This window comes from Chanodichthys erythropterus, chromosome 12 (assembly GCF_024489055.1).
Source record: "Chanodichthys erythropterus isolate Z2021 chromosome 12, ASM2448905v1, whole genome shotgun sequence".
NCBI lineage: Eukaryota > Metazoa > Chordata > Actinopteri > Cypriniformes > Xenocyprididae > Chanodichthys > Chanodichthys erythropterus.
The window spans coordinates 50,245,744-50,251,762 of NC_090232.1; the positions used below are offsets into that span (position 1 = coordinate 50,245,744).

The following is a 6,019-nucleotide window of genomic DNA, read 5'->3' on the forward strand; positions in this document are numbered from 1 at the left end:
ATTGTGATGTTCCCACCACGTTGACCAGGAACATCTATAATGGCTCTGTGGCCAATGAGGTTTCTCCCTCTTCTTCTGGTCTTTGCTAGGTTGAACCCAGCCTCATCTTTATAGATTCATCTTTATAGATGAACTCATGTGGGATTGCATGAGCATCCATTTCCAGTACGCCCTGAAAACAAAGAACAAAAATCACTCAATATGGTGTTATCCAGTACACTGGGAAACAATGTTGTGTGTAGTGTACTGCAGTCAATATAGTACTTACATCCACATATGCTCGTCTGAACTCTTTGTTTCTTTGAGAGTTTCTCTCAAACGGCACCTTATAAAGTTGTTTCATTCTGATTTGGTTTCGCTTGAGAATGCGAGCCAATGTGGACAGACTAACTCGTTGAATGTTGTTGAATAAGGTGTTGTCTTGGATGATGTGGCTTTGAATTTCTCGTAATCTGATTTCATTATTTTCCAAAACCAAGTTTACAATGGCAGCTTCCTGTACCCCGGTGAACATTTGGCCCCTTCCTCCACCATGGTGTCGTCTCTCAGTCCTTTAGAAAAAATAAAATAAAAATATATATAGGGCTTGGACAATGCAGCCTAAATATTTTCCCCCACAGTAGAGTACATTGTACAGGAAACTTGTACAGTTCATGAATGGCTGATGTCATACACTAAGTAAACAGGTGTCACCCAACTGATACACTATGACATGGGGTATACTACATGTGTACTACATGAAATTTTGGTTACATACCTGTTCTCCAGTCTAAAGGTCCGGATGACAGAGGCGACAGTAAAACGGCTCAAGTTTGGCTGCACTCTCTGTCCAGCCTCACGCATTGTCAACCCATGGTTGATGACATGATCTACTAAGGTTGCTCTGATTTCATTTGAAAGTGTTTGTCTTCTTTGGCCATGAACTCCTCTACCTGCTCTACCCCTACCTCTCACTCTTCCTACCCCTCTTATTCTCAACCTCCCTCTTCCTCTTCCTCTCTCTGCAATGTCTTCCATTGTTGTTGTAAAAAAAAAGGTTCTCACCTGTGGTCTTTTCATAGTGCTTACATCCTGATTGAAGTGTTAACAATTAACCACTGAGGTGTTTGGCCAGGTGGCACATGTAATTGGCCAATTAGCTCATGTAGTGTCATTTTGAATGGCAGTGTTTTGAAATGGCAAACATGTGACTTTATGTCAGATTGTTGTGTCTTATGCAGAGAACTGTATTTAGTGAATTTAAAAAGTGCTATTTTGAAATGCAAAATGTGTGTAAAACAGAAAAGGTGTTTAGACTTTTGGAGACTTGAGAAGAAGTTTTGCCCTCTGTGTGTCAGTTTAAATAATTGTGCTGTGCATGTCATTTTAGTGTGTTAGCAATTGGAAAAAACTGTAATAGCATTATGAAAGGCAGTTACTGTGAATGAAACATTTATATAGATGAAACACTTATTTTGCATAGTGAAAAGGATACTTTATGATTTTGTGTATTGAACGAACACAATTGAAATTATGCTGAAATTTTTGATTTGCATCTCTTCTCGTTCAGTTTACAGTTTTTTACAGACGCTAGGACACATTTCTCAATACTTAGGTCACTTTTGCAAAACTCTTCACACAGTTCTCCTAACCAACTTTCAGCTTGGCAAAGCATTTCATTTCACACTCAAAATGCACTACAACTACCAAAACACTTTATTCAGGTCTCAAATCAACTCATTCTTCCAGAACACTAGCAAAGGTTGACAGCCGACAAACACACTTTGTCACCCACAAAACAATGACCTAAAAAACACTAACAACATGTAGCATTATACAATGTTTTCTTGTGTAAATCAAGGACACATCTCTGTTTATAATTCACTGCAATATATGTTACTGGAATGAATCAGACATGATGCAGAATTCGTCAATATTTTATGTCGTTTATTTATTTTTATAATTTTGTATAATTCCAAAATACAAGAATTTGTATACACACCATCCACTGATACAGATACAATTCAATTGTTTTTATAGCATTTAATTTTCAGATTTAAAATATATTTCATTAAAATATTACTGTAGGAATGTAACAAATTTCTGTCTTATTCAGTTTTGTATTATGTTATTGTTTTGAACATAAGTTTAACAGTTTTGAAAACAGTATGTAAGTGTGTGCAAATTGGCCTGTACGTACAAAGAGTTTTGGCAGTTGTTGTGTCTGAGTGAGAAAAGAATTCATGAAATTTGAGAGATGTAGTCATTGAATGCATTTTGTGCCAAAGCAATGATAATTGATCCTCAGTTTAGTCCATATAGACTTCTGTTGTGCTCACTGTGTGAAGAGTTTTGCAAAAGTGACCTAAGTATTGAGAAATGTGTCCTAGCGTCTGTAAAAAACTGTAATACACTTGTCTTTAATCCTGATCTTACTGGTTAATCAGTGAATCATTTGGTACACCTAAAGATTTCTATAGATATTGATAGGCATAGTTTCTATAGAAATTACTTGCAATTTCCGCAATTTTGCAACATTAAGCCATTTATCTAACCACAATGCTCAAAGTGTGTGTATGGTCCTGGTTAACCAAGCCTTGTGAATCAAATGTTCAAGGATGGTAATACCAGTAATTTTAGACCTTGTTTGGACATTTTTTTTGGTCCCCATGAGGAAAAGAGCTTATAAATCATGCAAAATTATATTTTTTTAAAATGTAAAAATGCAGGAAGTTTTCTTAGGGGTAGGGGATAGAATATACAATGGGTACGGAACGTATTCAGTCCCCCTTAAATGTTTCACTCTTTGTTATATTGCAGCCATTTGCTAAAATCATTTAAGTTCATTTTTTTTCCTTATTAATGTACACACAGCACCCCATATTGACAGAAAAACACAGAATTGTTGACATTTTTGCAGATTTATTAAAAAAGAAAAACTGAAATATCACATGGTCCTAAGTATTCAGACCCTTTGCTGTGACACTCATATATTTAACTCAGGTGCTGTCCATTTCTTCTGATCATCCTTTAGATGGTTCTACACCTTCATTTGAGTCCAGCTGTGTTTGATTATACTAATTGGACTTGATTAGGAAAGCCACACACCTGTCTATATAAGACCTTACAGCTCACAGTGCATGTCAGAGCAAATGAGAATCATGAGGTCAAAGGAACTGCCTGAAGAGCTCAGAGACAGAATTGTGGCAAGGCACAGATCTGGCCAAGGTTACAAAAACATTTCTGCTGCACTTAAGGTTCCTAAGAGCACAGTGCCCTCCATAATCCTTAAATGGAAGATGTTTGGGACAACCAGAACCCTTCCTAGAGCTGGCCGTCCGGCCAAACTGAGCTATCGGGGGAGAAGAGCCTTGGTGAGAGAAATAAAGAAGAACCCAAAGATCACTGTGGCTGAGCTCCAGAGATGCAGCAGGAGATTGGAGAAAGATGAAAGTCAACCATCACTGCAGCCCTCCACCAGTCGGGGCTTTATGGCAGAGTGGCCCGACGGAAGCCTCTCCTCAGTGCAAGACACATGAAAGCCTGCATGGAGTTTGCCAAGATGGTGAGAAATAAGATTCTCTGGTCTGATGAGACCAAGATAGAACTTTTTGGCCTTAATTCTAAGCGGTATGTGTGGAGAAAACCAGGCACTGCTCATCACCTGTCCAATACAGTCCCAACAGTATAGCATGGTGGTGGCAGCATCATGCTGTGGGGGTGTTTTTCAGCTGCAGGGACAGGACGACTGGTTGCAATTGAGGGAAAGATGAATGTGGCCAATACAGGGATATCCTGGACGAAAACCTTCTCCAGAGTGCTCAGGACCTCAGACTGGGCCGAAGGTTTACCTTCCAACAAGACAATGACCCTAAGCACACAGCTAAAATAACGAAGGAGTGGTTTCACAACAACTCCGTGACCGTTCTTGAATGGCCCAGCCAGAGCCCTGACTTAAACCCAATTGAGCATCTCTGGAGAGACCTAAAAATGGCTGTCCACCAACGTTTACCATCCAACCTGACAGAACTGGAGAGGATCTGCAAGGAGGAATGGCAGAGGATCCCCAAATGTTTTCCAGGTGTGAAAAACTTGTTGCATCTTTCCCAAAAAGACTCATGGCTGTATTAGATCAAAAGGGTGCTTCTACTAAATACTGAGCAAAGGGTCTGAATACTTAGGACCATGTGATATTTCAGTTTTTCTTTTTTAATAAATCTGCAAAAATGTCAACAATTCTGTGTTTTTCTGTCAATATGGGGTGCTGTGTGTACATTAATGAGGAAAAAAATGAACTTAAATGATTTTAGCAAATGGCTGCAATATAACAAAGAGTGTAAAATGTAAGGGGGTCTGAATACTTTCTGTACCCACTGTAGTTTATACAGTATAAAAATCATTATGTCTATGGGAAGTCCCCATAAAACATGCCACATTACTGTATCTCGCCCTTATAAAATTTGACTACAGTATAGATTCAGTCATATGGTACAGTGAGAACATTTACTGTATTGGCTACAAACTCTGTTCTACACAAAACCTCACGACTCTGTCATGTTTTGATAACACACTGAATAGATACTATTAAAATCATTATGGATTTTATGTCAATTATGTAATTTAGGAAATGTAAATGTATTTTCTAATGTGGCTTGTGTAGCCTGTGTAACTTTATAGAATGTTAGAAAATATGTAGTACAACTAGAATGAAAGTATGACAACAGATTCTGAAAGAATGACAAGTTGTGATCTGTCTGGAATTTTGTAACGAGTTTTGAAAATGTACACCTTACTTGTGAAAATAGTACCAAAGCGAATAAAAAAAAAACAAAAAAAACTGTAATTTCAGTGAGAATAATTTAAACATTTAGCTGAAGTTTGTGAAAGGTGTTTTAACACCACTGACTGTTGTTCAATGACTGCCTGACCTCCCATTAAAGACCCTTGATTTAAAAGAAATACTTTGATAAGTGACTAAAGACATCAAAAACTCTCCAGCAGGAGCGACTCACCGTGAAACATGAGCAGAAACACCAGAGGAAGAGGAGGAGCCTTTATCAGTGACATTACTACTAGAACAATAATATAGTTTAACACACACTATTATCATTATAAAAAACATAAAAAACATTTCCATAAAGATTTGTCTATATAGAAAATTAATAGGTCAGTGGTTTCTACAACAGTATTAATCAGACTATATTCACACAGTAACCAGAGTAACTCTTACCGTGTTCTGGTGAGTCTCTCCAGCATATGACAAACTGATGATTTTCTTATGGTTAACACTGTTTATTTTAAAATTCTTGCACAAACAGAAAATGTTTCTTCCTCTTTCTTGACTCCTGCCCACACAATAAACTTTAGACATTTTTTTCTCATGATCCAATGGCATTTACTGATATCTAAAAAGTCATTAAACCCAAAATGTTTAACAATATGAAGAATCCTGTACACATATTTACAATTTCACTTGCATTTCCACATAAGATTGAAGGGATGTTCAGGTATAAATGGAAGTAAAATTTTTATACCCTTTCTTCATGGAAACATTTTCTGAAGAATTATTGAGCAAGATTCTCAATATAGGAACATATACTGAGTAAGACTGGATGTCGACACTTTGACCACAGACAGACAAGTTATTTTTTGACATCTTCGAGAGAATTTTTGCCTTCAGTTTATTGGTGAAAAGAATAGCGACAGCGTAACGTACTGCTCTGAGACTCGAAGGCTGAGGATCCAAATGCAGTTTTATTGAAAAGGGTAATCCACAATCATAATCCAATGTACAGGCAAAGATCAAAACAAGAAGGCAGTCCAAACAAACAAACACACACACAAGACTAGGAACTAGGTAAACAGGAAAACCAAAGGCAGGCAGAGAATACAAAAACCAGGATACAAGAAACCAGAGAAATGCTGTTGCACATACAGTACTTCACAAGGAAAGGCTGGGTGAACAAGGCTGATGAGCTTAGCAAGGTAATGACTTGCTAACATGGGGGTGTGGTCCAATGAGTGTCCATGGTAAAAAAGT

The 6,019-nt window shown here is 37.6% G+C and overlaps 1 protein-coding gene across 1 annotated transcript in view; it reads left to right on the top strand.

The window, feature by feature from the left end:
• LOC137032441 (B-cell receptor CD22-like) overlaps positions 1 to 6,019 on the top strand; it is a 900,294-nt gene that overhangs the window by 521,367 nt on the left and 372,908 nt on the right. The gene's annotated exons all lie outside the window — the stretch shown is intronic.